General features: G+C 43.2%; 1 protein-coding gene across 7 annotated transcripts in view; it reads right to left on the bottom strand.

The window, feature by feature from the left end:
* pkib (protein kinase (cAMP-dependent, catalytic) inhibitor beta) overlaps positions 1-14,356 on the bottom strand; it is an 80,042-nt gene that overhangs the window by 49,660 nt on the left and 16,026 nt on the right. The window contains exon 1 of one of the 7 annotated variants that reach the window (XM_048531678.2): positions 12,362-12,490. The exons of 3 other annotated variants lie outside the window; for them this stretch is intronic. The gene's annotated coding sequence lies outside the window, so the exon portion shown is untranslated. Of the gene's footprint in view, positions 1-12,287; positions 12,308-12,361; positions 12,491-14,356 lie in introns of those variants that run through there. 3 more of the 7 variants (XM_059645745.1, XM_059645743.1, XM_059645748.1) reach the window with 3 other exon arrangements.

Here is a 14,356-nt window from a genome sequence, read left to right as displayed (position 1 = left end):
CCTACATAGGGATTGGGCAAAGCTATTTGGAACTAGAGCTGTGGATGACCTGTTATCTACACAAGATGGTTTTCTAGAACAGCACATTGAGAAACTAATAAACAATGGGTTACTTTAGGTTCAGTATTTGACAACAAGAAAAGGGTCCTTAAAAATCTCAACGCAGAGGATACGTTAGCAAAAACAGACCTCATAATGGAGAACTTTACATCAAGTTTTGATGTCGCCAGGTTTGAACTGAAACACAGGTCCTATTTCTAAACAAAGAAACTACGAAGATACAAGAGCATGTTGGTTGCAATGATTTGGGAAACCACATTAAGACGTGTCATAGCCTTGCGGTGGTTCACATTTAAAGAATTAATATGATATACAGCAAATATACATTCACTTGAGACACAAATAACCCACAGGAATAATAATGCAAATGTGACTAGTTGAAGATGTTTAACAGATTAAAGGCAGATTCCTATAAATTTAAAGTAAAAAGGTAGTAAGCTTGAGGATTGGAGACATTTTAGACTTGAGCAAGGAAGGACCAAGGAAGACCATAATAAATGGGAACAAGATAAGACTTTTGGCCCCTCAAGACTGCTCTGCCATCCAATAAGATCATGGCTGATCTGACATTCTTCATGTTCAGTTTCCTGCCAATTTCCAGTAACCCCCGATTCCTGGCTGATTCAGAATCTATTTATCTCAGGTTTAAATATACATGATGACTCTAGCCACACAGCTCTAATTGGCAAGGAGTTCCAAAGACTCACAAACATTCAAGAGAAGAAATTCCTTTTTATCTCAGTTTCAAATTGGAGGCAATATATTCTGAGTCTGTGTCGTCTGGTCCTAGACACTTACAGGAAAGGAAATATCCTCTCAGAATTTACCCTGTCAATCCCTTCCGGAATCCAATATGTCTCAATGACAACAAAGTGTAGAACTGGATGAACACAGCAGGCCAAGCAGCATCTTAGGAGCACAAAAGCTGACAATTTGGGCCTAAACCCGTCATCAGAAAAGGGGGATGTAAAGAAGATGCTGAAATAAATAGGGAGAGATGGGGAGACAGACTAAAGATGGATAGAGAAGATAGGTGGATAGTAGAGTGTGGATGGGGAGGCAAGGAGGGGATAGGTCAGACCGGGGAGGACGGACAGATCAAGGGGTTGGGATGAGGTTAGTAGGGAGAAAATGGAGGTGCGACTTGAGGTGGGAGGAGGAGATAGGTGAGAGGAAGAACAGGTTAGGCAGGTGGGGACGAGCTGGGCTGGTTTTAGGATGTAGTTGGGGGAGGGGAGATTTTGAAGCTGGTGAAATCCACATTGATACCATTGGGCTGCAGGGTTCCCAGGCGGAATATGAGTTGCTGTTCCTGCAACCTATGGGTGGCATCATTGTGGCACTGCAGGAGGCCCAGGATGGACATGTCGTCTAAGGAATGGGAGGGGGAGTTGAAATGGTTTGTGACGGGGAGGTGCAATTGTTTACTGTGAACCGAGCATAAGTGTTCTGCAAAGCGGTCCCCAAGCCTCCGCTTGGTTTCCCCAATGTAGAGGAAGCCACACCATGTACAGCAGACGCAGTATACCACACTGGCGGATGTGCAGGCACATCTGCTTGATGTGGAAAGTCATCTTGGGGCCTGGGATGGGGGTGAGGGAGGAGGTGTGGGGGCAGGTGTAGCACTTCCTGCAGTTGCAGGGGAAGGTGCCAGGTGTGGTGGGGTTGGAGGGGAGTGTGGAGCGGACAAGGGAGTCACTGAGAAAGTGGTCTCTCTGGAAGGCAGACAAGGGTGGGGATGGAAAACTGTCTTTAGTGTTGGGATTGGATTGTAGATGGCTGAAGTGTCAGAGGATGATGCGTTGTATCCGGAGGTTGGTAGGGTGCTATGTGAGAACTAGGGGGATTCTCTTTTGGCAGTTATAGTGAGGGCGAGGTGTGAGGGATGATGTGTGGGAAATGCGGGAGACATTGTCCAGGGTGTCCTCGACCACTGAGGGGGGAGGTGGAGATTGCAGCCCTTGAAGAACGAGGGCATCTGGGATGTGCGGGAATGAAATGTCTCATCCTGGGAGCAGGATGGTGAAGGAATTGGGAATAGGGGATGGAATTTTTGCAGGAAGGTGCGTGGGAGGAGGTGTATTCCAGGTACCTGTGGGAGTCGGTGGGCTTGAAATGGACATTGGTTTGTAGGTGGTTGCCTGAGATGGAGACAGAAAGGTCCAGGAAGGTGAGGGATGTGTTGGAGATGGCCCAGGTTGGGGTGGAAGGTGTTGGTGAAATGGGTGAACTGTTCAAGCTCCTCTTGGGGGCGTGAGGCGGCGCCGATACAGTCATCAATGTAACAGAGGAAGAGGTGGTGTTTTGGGCCAGTGTAGGTGCGAAGGAGGGACTGTTCCACATAATCTACAAAGAGGTAGGCAGAGCTTGGGCCCATGTGAGTACCCATGGCCACCCCCTTAGTCTGTAGGAAGTGGGAGGAATCGAAAGAGAAGTTGTGTAAGTTGAGGAAGAGTTCGGCTAGGCGGATGAGGGTGTCGGTGGAGGAGGACTGGTCGGGTCTGTGGGACAGGAAGAAGCGGAGGGCCTTAAGGCCATCTGCATAGGGAATACAGGTGTATAGAGAGTGGATGTCCATGGTGAAAATGAGGTATTGGAGACCAAGAAATTGGAAGTTCTGGAGGAGGTGGAGGGCGTGGGTAGTGTCACGGAAGTAGGTAGGGAGTTCCTGGACCACGGGGGAGAAAATGGAGCCCAGATAGGTGGAGATGAGTACGGTGGGGCAGGAGCAGGTGGAGACAATAGGTCGACCAGGGCAGGCGGGATTGTGGATTTTGGGAAGGAGATAGAAGCGGGTGGTGTGGGGTTGGGGAACAATGAGGTTGGAGGCTGTGGGTGGAAGGTCACCTGAGGTGATGAGGTCATGAATGGTTTGGGAGTTGATGGTTTGGTGCTCGGGGGTGGAGTCATGATCAAGGGGGCGGCCAGAGGAGGTGTCGGAGAGTTGGCGTCTGGCCTCAGCGATGTAAAGGTCAGTGCACCACACTACCACTGCTCCTCCTGCCCTGGTTGACCTATTGTCTCTGCTTGCTCCTGCCCAACCAAACTCATCTCCACCTATCTGGGCTCCATTTTCTCCCCCGTGGTCCAGGAACTCCCTACCTACATCCGTGACACTACCCACGCCCTCCACCTCCTCCAGAACTTCCAATTTCCTGGTCTCCAACACCTCATTTTCACCATGGACCTCCACTCTCTATACACCTGTATTCTCCATGCAGATGGCCTTAAGGACCTCCGCTTCTTCCTGTCCCACAGACCTGATCAGTCCCCCTCCACCTACACCCTCATCCGCCTAGTCGAACTCTTCCTCAACTTACACAACTTCTCTTTTGATTCCTCCCACTTCCTACAGACTAACAGGGTGGCCATGGGTACCTTCATGGGCCCAAGCTATGCCTGCCTCTTTGTAGGTTACGTGGAACAGTCCCTCTTTCTCACCTACACCGGCTCAAAACCCCACCTCTTCCTCCGTTACATTGATGACTGAATCGGAGCTGCCTCTTGCTCCCAAGAGGAGCTCGAACAGTTCATCCGTTTCACCAACACCTTCCACCCAACCTCAAGTTCACCTGGACCATCTCCAACACATCCCTCACCTTCCTGGACCACTCAGTCTCCGTCTCAGGTAACCACCTACAAACCAATGTCCATTTCAAGCCCACAGACCCCCACAGCTACCTGGAATACACCTCCTCCCACGCAGCTTCCTGCAAAAAGTCCATCCGCTATTCCCAATTCCTTCGCCTCCACCGCATCTGCTCCCAGGATGAGGCATTCCACTCCTGCACATCCCAGATGCCCTCGTTCTTCAAGGGCTGCAACCTCCACCCCCCCACCACCCACCCCATCCCCGCAGTTGTCGAGTATGCCCTGGACCGCGTCTCCCACATTTCCTGCACCTCATCCCTCACATCTTGCCCTCACTATAACTGCCAAAAGAGAATCCCCCTAGTCCTCACATAGCACCCTACCAATCTCCGGATACAACGCATCATCCTCCGACACTTCAGCCATCTACAGTCCGACCCCACCACCCAAGACATTTTTCCCACCCCACCCTTGTCTGCCTTCCGGAGAGACCACCCTTTCTACGAGTCCTTTGTCTGCTCCACACTCCCCTCCAACCCCACAACACCTGGCACTTTCCCCTGCAACCGCAGGAAGTGCTACACCTGCCCCCACACCTCCTCCCTCACCCCCATCCCAGGCCCCAAGATGACTTTCCACATCAAGCACATGTTCACCTACACATCAGCCGATGTGGTATACTGCATCTGCTGTACATGGTGTGGCTTCCTCTACTTTGGGGAAACCAAGCGGAGGCTTGGGGACCGCTTTGCAGAACACTTATGCTCGGTTCACAGTAAACAATTGGACCTCCCAGTCACAAACCATTTCAACTCCCCCTCCCATTCCTTAGACGACATGTCCATCCTGGGCCTCCTGCAGTGCCATAATGATGCCACCCATAGGTTGCAGGAACAGCAACTCATATTCCGCTTGGGAACCCTGCAGCCCAATGGTATCAATGTGGATTTCACCAGCTTCAAAATCTCCCCTCCCCCAACTACATCCTAAAACCAGCCCAGCTCGTCCCCACCTGCCTAACCTGTTCTTCCTCTCACCTATCCCCTCTTCCCACCTCAAGCCACACCTCCATTTCCTACCTACTAACTTCATCCCGCCCCCTTGACCTGTCGGTCCTCCCCGGCTTGACCTATCCCCTCCCTACCTCCCCAGCTATACTCTCCTCTCCACCTATCTTCTTTTCTCTCCATCTTCGGTCCGCCTCCCCCTCTCTCCCTATTTATTTTAGCATCCTCTCTCCATCCCCTTTTCTGATGAAGGGTCTAGGCCCGAAACATCAGCTTTTGTGCATCAAAGATGCTGCTTGGCCTGCTGTGTTCATCCAGCCCCACACTTTGTTGTCTTGGATTCTCCAGTATCTGTAGTTCCCATTCTCTCATGTCTCAATGAGACCACATTTCAAACTAACAAAAGAAAATAGATTGTGAAAATGAACCATTGAGAAACACAAAAGTTTCCATAATACAAACATGGGTCCATTACATAGAGAGGTGAATTTATAATATAATAAGGAAATTGCAAGGAAACTGAAATAGTTTTTTGAACCTGTCTTCACAGAGGAAGCTTTACATCAGCTTTCATGAAATCTTTGAGAACCAAGAGACTAGTGAAAATTAAGAACCAAATAAATGATTATTATATGACCAAAAAGTACTGCAGAAATCAGTGAGACTGAAAGTAGACAAATAATTTGGACCTGATTTATAGCCGACCATGTTGGAAGAGGTAGTTGTACAGTCAATGGATCACTAGTGGTTGCCTTTCAAAATTCTATAAATTCTGGAACAGTTCCTCTCGGTTGGAAAGGAGAAATATGAGTCTACTTCGGCAAAAAAGGCCAGCTTGTGAACTATCAGCGTGATAGCAATAGGAGCAGATCCCTGCAATCTATTATAGAAGATAACTGGACATTCAGAAAATGATGGTAGGATTTGGAAGAGTATGCTAAATAAAAACATAAGAACTATGAGAAGAAGGAACCCATCTCATTTCGGTCTCAACTCCACTTTCCTGCGCACTCCCCTTAAATGTTCAGCCCTTTACTAGTTAAAAATCCATCCATTTCCTATTTAAATTTATTCAATGAATAATGGTGAATTAACCATGGATTTATGAGAGAGAAATAATATTAATTATCACAAAGCATTTTTAGGCATTATTTGAGGATGTTACTAGAAGAATAGATAAGGAGAAACCAGTGGAGGTAGTAATATTTGGGTTTTCAAAAGGCTTTTGATATGGTCCTGCACAAAAGATTGGTAAACAACATTACAACAAATGGGATTGGAAGTAATTTACTGAAATGGATTGTAACTTGGCTGAGCAGAAAACATTGGGAATTGTCAAAACCTACTAGGTTAGCACACTGTACATTCTGGAGTCGTATGGGCAATGTTACTTTTTTTAAGGTACATACAGTACCCAATTTTTCCAGACTTTCTGAGCAAGATTGGTAGAAAGCATAGACTAGGTTTCTGTATTAGACAAATATTATTATTTATGGTATGTAATTAGCCTATAGATGCAGGTAGACAGATATATATCATTGGCATATAACACTAGTAAAACTCTAATCACAATTAAACACACACACACCACACACCACACACATACACGGAGTGAGAGAGTTTTGATTGATTCTCCTTCAGCTACCCAAGCCCTTGCCATTCAGTTGTCTTTCTTTGGAAGCCTTCACTGGTTTGTAAGAATTGCAGCAGTGATGCAGCCCAATGGTATCAGTGTGGACTTCACAAGCTTCAAAATCTCCCCTTCCCCCACTGCATCCCAAAACCAGTCCAGCTCGTCCCCTCCCCCCACTGCATCCCAAAACCAGACCAGCCTGCCTCCGCTTCCCTAACCTGTTCTTCCTCTCACCCATCCCTTCCTCCCACCTCAAGCCGCACCTCTATTTCCTACCTACCACCTCGCCCCGCCTCCTTGACCTGTTCATCTTCCCTAGACTGACCTATCCCCTCCCTACCTCCTCGCCTATACTCGCCTCTCTACCTAAATTCTTTTCTCTCCATCTTCTGTCCGCCTCCCCCTCTCTCCCTATTTATTCCAGAATCCTCACCCCATCCCCCTCTCTGAAGAAGGGTCTAGGCCCGAAACGTCAGCTTTTGTGCTCCTTAGATGCTGCTTGGCCTGCTGTGTTCATCCAGCTCCACACTTTGTTATTATGTAAGAATTGCAGAGTCACTGATTCACTTGGAAAATGTCTATCAGTTCAAAATTCATAGCTCAGAGCAGCTGCTGCAGGACAAGTATCTGGTTTTGGTCAAATGCAAACTGAGGTTTTTTTTCTGCAGAGAACACATAGCTTCTACTGGAGAGAACACTTCTATGTCTTTCTCTTTCCATGTGCCTGTGTTTATATGACTTGTTTCCAGTTCCAACCAGTGTAGTCAGCTGAAAACCAATCATCTGCACTTGTAAAAACAACCCTGACTCTTGATCATCCTCACATTGCAGGAATCCATAGCTACACAACAGAGTTCACAATAGATATTGAATTCCTTGCTGAGAAATTATGCAGCCATCCTCGTAAATCATGTTTTCTTTAAAAAAACACATACTTGCAGTTTGCAGACTTTAAAGACATAAAAATAAAATACGTAGTCCTTGTCGAACAAACAGGTAGTTCTCAAATTGCTAAGCAAATACTTCAAGGATTGGAGTGAAGATACCAAATATTCATAATCTATAACAATGATTTGGCTGCTTAGACAAAATGTGCTTTTTCTAAGCTGGTCCATGACAAAACTGGCTGGGGATATAATTTGTGTCAGGGATACTGAGACTTCAAGGGGATTTAGATAGCCTAACACGGCAAGAACATGGAAGATGGAAAATTATGTGGAAAAATGAAAAGTGCTGCTTCACCTGGAAGATGTGTTTGGGCCCTTGGACAGCGACCCAAGCACTTCCCCAAACACACTTTCCAGGTGAAGCCACACTTTACCTGCGCTTCACACAATCCATTCTACTGCATTCGCTGCTTGCAATGTGGTATCCTCTACCCTGGGGAAACAAACACAGACTGGGTGATCATTTTGCAGGACACGAATGCACTGCCTGCAAAAAATGACCCTGAGTTTCCAGTTGCCTGTCAATTTAACACACCACCCTGTTCCCTGGCCAATGTCTCCGTCTCAGGCTTGCTGCAGTGCTCCAGCGTAGCTCAGCGCCCTCTAAAAGAGCAGCACCACATTTTCTGCCTGGGGGCTCTGCAATCTTCTGGACTCAATATCGAGTTCAACCATTTTAGGGCTTGAGCTCTCACATGTTCCATCCCGTCCTTTGTCTGTCCAACTGTTCTTCTCTCTCTTTGGGCTGTAACCCCATCTATCATTTACTCCTTTCCCCCTCCACCGACCCTACTTTCTGCATATACTTTCTGATACTTTTCTGGCTACCGTCAGTTCTGAGGAAGGGCAACTGAAGCCAAAATGTTAACTCTGATTTCTCTTCAAAGACGCCTCCAGACCTCTGCAATTTTCCAGCAAGTTCTGTTTTTGTTTCTGATTAACAGCACCACAGTTCTTTTGTTTTTTATTTGGAATATTGTGTACTGTGTTTGTCTTCCTACCCAAAGGAAGGACGTACTTTCCATGGAGAAAGTGGGGAATGGAAGGATTGTCCAATGAAGGAAGATTGGGATGAATTCTCTAAAATTTAGAAGAATGAGTGGCAATATCTTTGTAATGGCCAAGATTCGTTCACAACGTAACAGTGTATTTGTGGGAAAGATGTTTCTTCTTGCTTGAGAGGCTTGAGAGCGTAGAACAAGGTGAAATAGTCTGAGTAAGGGACAGGCCATTTAGAATTGAAATGAGGTGGAATTTCTTCACTCAAAGTGCTGAATCTTTGGAAATTCCCAGCGCAAGATTGAGATCAATAGGTAAGGAATATGGGAATAGTGCTGCAAAATGACACTGAGGAAATCTGGTGGAACAGTGAAGTAGGCTCGAGGGGATGATTTATTCCTGCTCCTATTTCCTGTGCTCCTTTTTGAAGTATGAGCAAGTACAGGGTGTACTGAGATAACAAGACAGTGGGAATCATTTTCATTTATTCTTGCTAAACCCAAAACAGAATGACAACGTCTCATGCTGGAATTAACGTCCATTTTCTCTGCACCGCTACAGCATTTCAGAAATATAATAAAACACTGGTAGAAAACCGTTGAACAGAGAGATATAATTTTCAAGCTGATAATCTACAAGCTCCTATGATAGATCGTACAGCAGTGTAGTCATTATGAAAAAAATGAAACTTGGCCTTTAGTGAGAAACAAAAGATAAAGATGGAATCAAGGTCTGACAAGATGATATACACTTTGTAGAGATGCAAGTTTAAATCCAACAAGTGATCAAGCAGCTATTGCTTTTAGTGGCTTCGGAGTCTATAGGATACTTTTACATTGATGGAGAAGGAAAAGAAAAGTTTGGGGACTGTCAGCATTTTAACATCAGAATTCCTGGGTACCCTTACAATGTTTCAAGTGGTAATTGTGGTTTTCATAGTCATGAGGCAAAGAGTGGTAGAGGGAAAGATAGTACTGAGAAGGTGGGGAGGCTGCAGAAGGACGTGGGCAGGCTTTGAGAGAGGGTATAGACATAGCAGAAGGAATACAATGTGGGAAAAAGTGAGATTATGCACTTTGGTAGGAAGAATAGACATGGTATGTTCTAAATTGGGAAAGACTGCATAAATCTGAAGCACAAAGCAACTTAGCAGTCCTAGCTCAGGATTCTCATAAGATTAACATGTAGGTTCATTCGGCAGATAGGAAAGTAAAAAGTGTTCACATTCATTTTGAGAGGGCTAGAATGAAAGAGCAGGTATCTACTGCTGAAGCTTTCTAAAGACATGGTCAGACCACATTTGGAATATTATGAGCCGTTTTAGAGTGGTTACAAAGTAGGTTCACAAAAATGAACCTGGGAGTGAAGGTTTATATGAGGAGCAGTTGAGGATTCTGACTCTCTACTCAATGGAGTTTAGAAGGACAATGGAGATGTAACTAAAACTTGTGTAATATTGGGGCTTGGATAAAGTGGACATGGAGAAGATGTTTCCCCTGGTAGGAGACAGAGTGATAGGTTGACCCTTTAGAACTGAGATGAGGAAGAATTTCTTTAGCCAGAGGGTAGTGAATCTTTGGAACTCGTTGTCACAAAAGGCAGTGGAGGCTACGTCATAGACTATCCTTAAGACAGAGCTTAATAAGTGCTTGATTAGTAAGGAGATCAAGGGCTAAGGGAGGAGGCAGAAGAATGGGACTGAGAAACATATCGGCTATGATTGAATATTGGGGAAGTCTCAATCGGCCAAAGGCCTAATTCAGATCCTATATCTCACATTGCAATGTTAAACCCATTGTTTAGTGTAAAGATAATGTTTCATTTATTTTTCTGTAATTTTACTTCTGGACTGAAATGTTAAATGAATTGTTTTAAAACCAATCGAACCCGAATGATTAATGCAATATTCAAAAGCAAGTGACCTGACATTCATTGCCTTTTAGGCAATATTTAGGTGTTTATTTTTGGCTAGCAGAGACTTTATGAGCTAAAGGCCCTTTTCCTGCACTGTAAACTTATGTGACTAAGTGGCATTAACACAGGAGCCTGTTCAAGCATTAATTGAGGTGTAGTTTGTGGATGAGCTGGAGTTAAGGGTGTGTGCAAATGGTGATTCAGCAACAAGGAGCTGATTGGTCTGTAGACTAATAACTAGTTATCAGTGTAAAGCTTTCTGACTGCCAACAACTATATGATTGATTTTCAGGTAACTGGTGAGCTAAGGGCAGCGACCAAGATTGTGAAAAGCCATCAGTTCAGGAACTGCATCTGTTTTCTGAAGTAAAAACCACATTAAACCTATAGAAAACTAAATTTTTAGGTGAGCAGTTGGAATAGGCTGTGACTTTTAATTAGTAAGTCAGACCTTTTATAATTGTGAAGCAGCCACCCCATGTTGTTTACAAACTAATGAAAGCAGCAGGAGAAGAAAGACTAACAAGCAGCATTCTGATCAGCAGACCCACCTCAGCAGAACCTCCAGACCATTAAACTGCTTTCTCAGTTTTGTGTGTGTGTGCATAGGGTTTTAACTAGTAGTGTTATATGTCAATGTTTTATAGTTATTTATCCACAATTACAGTCAATTTACTAGTAAAAAATACCGTAATTCTAGTTAAGTACAGAAGTCTGGACCATGTTTCTGTCATTTTGGATCTAAAGATGGGTAAATCAGGAAATTCTACATGCTATTTTAAAATCTTTAACTTTATCATTACCCAAGGGATAGAGGGACTTGATTTCTAGCACACTAGCCCAGTGAGGCATAACACAGAAATGCTGATGATTTACATTGTCATGAAAACAAATTGCAGCTTTGGAAAAATATGACTGTTTTAGTTTACTCCAAATAAAACAATTTGATATAGTACAACATAAAATACTGTAATATTATCTTGCATGCATGGGAGCACCATGTAAATAATTACTGAACAAATGACTAGCAAAAGCTGAGTTAATATAAAATTCAGTGACAGGTCAACTAAAGCAATACTACATAAGCCGGTAATTCTGAATTCAAATTCTTTCTGTCAATGTAAGTACGGTGACCTTGTAAATTTGCTGTATTTTCATTAGAAACACTGTACAATAAACCTTGATATAGCAATTAACGATGTTGTTATATATAGTATAGGAAGAATTCTATCCTGATTGATCTCATTTAGCAAATCATATGCAGTTTAATTTTAGAAAAAATTTAAATACAAAGGAACTCAAATTTGGCAAATAGAAGGAGATGCATCATTATTAGAACCTGGATAGTTCTTATGCCCCCCCCCCATGCAAATCAAATTAGAATATAAGCGCTACTCTTGCATTAAATGTACGGCCCATATGAAGAATGTATCAGTGAATTGGAATTGCGCTAATAGCAATACTTGTGTAAATCAAAATTCTACCATCACTGACTCAGTGCTTCAATTAAAGGTCGACTCAACTGTATTTCAGAGTAAAATATTCCTACAGACCTTTCTCTTTTTTCTAGTGTCCATGGTTCATTATTGTTCTGAGGATTATTGCAAGAGAGGCTTTGTGGTGTTTTGATCGGTTATTCTGATTAGTTTGCAAATTAACTGCATTCATTACACACCGCATTCTGAGTTATTTTAAGTGCATTTGCCTGATCTGCATGCACTACCTATGGCTTGGCTTAAGGAGGACAAAACAAAAGAAAATGTAAGTTAAAGGAGTTTGCTTCATTCTCGACTGCACTTAACTGTTTCTTTAATAATACGGAGATATTTGAGGCCTAATCTGTATATGGTCATAAATATGTTGGGCTATGTTAATCTGTAAAGTCTCTAAAAATGTTTGCAAATTTATAACCTGCTTCTAAATAATCTTTACGTAATTTAGAGTTGCAGAAAAACAATTGGTTATGTTGTGTTTACCAATTCATAGTAATTCAGTCGACGTTTACAAGGCTGACACCAGATCTGTGACAAACAGAGTTTAGTCACCATATGTAGATGTCAAATAGAAGGGTTTCAACAAAGTGGTCACATTGAAAACGGCTGCCATTATAACTATCTGATGTTATCCTGTAATTACCTCATAGCCATCATCTTTCTGCTTTCGCAAGTACAATTCCATGGACAACTAAAGAATCTTGAAACGGCACTTACCAGTCTACAGACATTGTTTGTAACCAATTAAACAAAGCGACTGGTATTGGAGGTGAATAATCCCAAGGAAACCAAAGCCAAATGGCTGGCAGATGCCCAACCCAGGATTATCCAAAACAACAACAGAAGACTTAGGGCTCAAGCAGGAGTTTCAAGGTAATATTTTGCCACAAGATGTCACTATTATGCCGTGCAATATATCACCCACATTATAATGCTAGCTCTATTATAAATCTGAGTCTTTCGTAGATTTGTATCCCAACAATCATATTAGCTACTCCATTAGGTTGTTCAAACTTTGTGCATCTGCATTGCCTGTAACTAATTATGTTAGAAAGTTCATTCAACTGTTGCCAGGAATGGAGGGATTGAATTATAAAGAGAGACTGGATAGACTGGGACTTTTTTCACTGGAACATAGGAGGTTGAGGGGATTAAAAAATCATGGAGAGTATAAATAAGGTGAATGCCAGGTGTCTTTTCCCTAGGGTAGGGTATATCAAAACTAAGGAATATATATTTTAAGGTGAGAGGAGAACCAAATATAAAAAACACGAGAAACAACTATTTTTACACAGAGAGTGCTTCACGTGTGGAATGAACTGCCAGAGGAAATGGTGGATGCAGGTACAGATGCAACATATAAAAGACATTTGAATCAGTATATGAATAAGAAATGCCTGGAAGGATATAGGCCAAGTGTGGGCAGGTGGGATTGGTTTAATTTGGGATTATGGTCGGCATGGAATAGTTGTTAGAAAGAGTCTGTTTCCATGCTGTATGGCTCTATAACTCTATGAAAGATCTAACAGATTGGGCCTGTGCTTTGGAGTTTAGAAGAAAGATGATCTTTCTGGAATATAAACGATCCTAAGGGGAGCTAGCAAGCTGGATCCTGAGAAGATGTTTCTCCCTACTTGAGAAACTAGAACTAGGTACACTGGAACAGGAGTTGGCCACTCAGCCCCTTGAGCCTGTATTCTCATTTAGTGAGATCATGGTTGATCTCAGGCAAAACTCCATATACCTGCCTTTGGCCCATATTTCTTAACCAAAATTTATCTATGTCAGATTCAAAACTAACCAGGGGCACAGTTTAAAAATGAAGGCTTTCCAATTTAAGACAAAAGTTAGTATTTTATTCCCTTGAAGAGACATGCGTCTGTGGAAATCTCTTTTCTGGAGGGCAAAGGGGACAGGATCATTGATATCTCTTAACACAGAGGTATATTTTTCTTGGCTAACCAATTAGTCAATGATTATCAAAAAAGGTGGGAATGTGAAGTTGATGCCACAATCAGATCAGCCATGATTTTATTAAATGCTTGACACTATTGACAATGCTGTGCTCGATAGCATTCCACGCCCAGCAGACTATGTCCTAAACTACTAACATATTTTGTGCTTAGCCTTTTGAGGAATACATAAGGACAAGAGTCACAAAACCAGTTTCAACTCTACTGAAGTTTGCCTGTGAGACTGAGTGTTCTCATGCATACCTGCTTGGTTTCAAGTGTTAACATGTTGTGAAGGTCACGGTTGAAGAACTAAGCCCATTCTCAACAGCAGTAAAAGTCAACTAGCAAAGTCACCAGGCAAATGGGAAATGGGACAGCAATACTATTGATAACCTCCACTGCAATGGCCACAACATTAAACTATCCACTATTAGCAAACAACTCATAAACTGCTAAAAACTCATAACTTTTAACTTTTTCTACTCTTAGCTCTAAGTAGTATGTGTTACCAGCATTTAAGCTCATGTATAGTCATTAAAACTTTTTTTCTAATTCAAGAATGTCTGGTTAAATTGACTAATTTTAAGGTACAAATTCATTTAGGTTTGGGAGAAAGGTATCCACATGGATGGGGTGCTTTTTAAATTAACTTTGTTACAATCCCCCAAGTGGTGGGTGAATAAAGAAGGGGAGCCAGTTCATCCCTCCTCACCTGGCAGTTCAATAGTTTGGGACATCCCACCTAGAATTGTAACGA

Source organism: Stegostoma tigrinum, chromosome 4, assembly GCF_030684315.1.
Source record: "Stegostoma tigrinum isolate sSteTig4 chromosome 4, sSteTig4.hap1, whole genome shotgun sequence".
Taxonomy (NCBI): Eukaryota; Metazoa; Chordata; class Chondrichthyes; order Orectolobiformes; family Stegostomatidae; genus Stegostoma; species Stegostoma tigrinum.
The sequence above is the reverse complement of the archived record's forward strand: the minus strand, read 5'-3'. Positions and strand labels throughout refer to the sequence as shown.